We start from the raw sequence: 1,671 nt of genomic DNA on the forward strand, positions 1-1,671 counted from the left end.
TTTAGAGTAAAATTTGTTCTTAGACAGTTTCATACTTTCTACCATGCATGCTGACCATTCTTACCCTCCCACCCTGTCTTATTTCCTTACCACACTTATCCACTCCCCTTTCCCACAAATCTCTCGCATTCACATATTCTCCTTTTATAAGTCACTGAATTGAACCATGTCTATCTGCGTAAATTTGGGATTGGAGCTAGCCATTGGAATCTGGTAAATTTGGCAGTTTATACATTTTAGGACATTACTCTCCATATCTCATAAACTATCAGTAGCCAATAGTTCATCAGTAATAGATGGATCCCCATGATCCCCTCCCTCTTCTATGTCTGATTGTTGACAGAGAAAGTCTTGTACAGGAGCAGTGCAGTCAGTTGTGATTTTATGACTGCAATGGTTGTATGAATCTAGAGGACAGCATTTTGAGCGCTTCTCTCTATATTACAGCTCTTCTTCGTTTCTCCCCTCTTACACAATATTCTGTGACCCTTAGTCAAGGTTGTGAAGACACGTTGTTTGGGGCCGAGTCCTCAACTATCCCCTATTCTCAGCATCTTGGCAATCAGGTGTCTCTGCATTCACCACTTATTCATTGTAAGGAGAGGCTTCTAGGACTGAAGCTGAGAATGGCTTTTGTCTGTGGGTCTAAGCATAGATACTTAAAAGGCAGTTTGATTTTATGTCAGTTATTTAAACAATAGTAATAAGTTTGCCCTAGGTCTGTAATATCACACAGGCTCGGTTATTATCTGGGCTTCAGTACCACACATATGTTCTTCAAGCCTAATCATGCCGCTATTTCACAGGCTCATGTTAACAACTAGGCAAGACCAGTGTGGGCTCCAGAAGCCCACACAGCACCTTCAAACACTTTGAAAATTATCCAGCAGAGAGGAAGTTTACAGCATTGTTCCAGCTTCTCTATCTTACAAAGTATGTGGTATCTTCAGCAATATGTTCTTATATTTCTGTTCTAATGGGAAACCAGGAGGTTCTGACGAAAGCCTGCATTGCTTTGGGGGCCAGAGGGATGTGGACCACCCTGAACAGCTTATATGGAGGTATCCCACATCTGGGACTGGGAACTATGTTCAGTAACCCACCGTCCCTAGGGGTGGCATCATCCACCCGTGCAAGGTATTCCCTTTCAATTCTTTTTTTCTAATTTTATTTGGATTAGAAGACAGCAGGCTTTCATATGGCTCCCTTTACACTCACGTTGTCCATGTTAATCCTCACAGTGCAAACTCATATCCCAATCCTCCAACCCTCACTGCTGCTTAAAGATTTCTACTCATAATTTTCCCCTTCTATATTTCACTTCATCTTGTGTGGTATAATATGTGATACTAAATTATGGTGATGCTTGAACAATGACAGGAGAGGACCGAAAGTGCTCTGTCAAGCTGTTCCTTCAGAATTTTCTAGGAACTGTGCCTTCTTCTATCCTTCATTGAAACAGTATGCCCAGCATGAAATGGAGAATGAAAGAGGAACTGTAGTATGAGTAGATTCTCTTTTGACTCCTATTTACCTAGAACAGCACACATACAAACACAAACGTATGTTATCAATTTAATCCCATCTATTGTTTGTAACACAAGTGAAATAATCTGTCACTTTCACCAAATCTCCATGTTTTGCAGTGCTTGATATGCAAAACATATATAT

Source organism: Nannospalax galili, unplaced genomic scaffold, assembly GCF_000622305.1.
Source record: "Nannospalax galili isolate Female #2095 unplaced genomic scaffold, S.galili_v1.0 scaffold586, whole genome shotgun sequence".
Classification (NCBI taxonomy): domain Eukaryota; kingdom Metazoa; phylum Chordata; class Mammalia; order Rodentia; family Spalacidae; genus Nannospalax; species Nannospalax galili.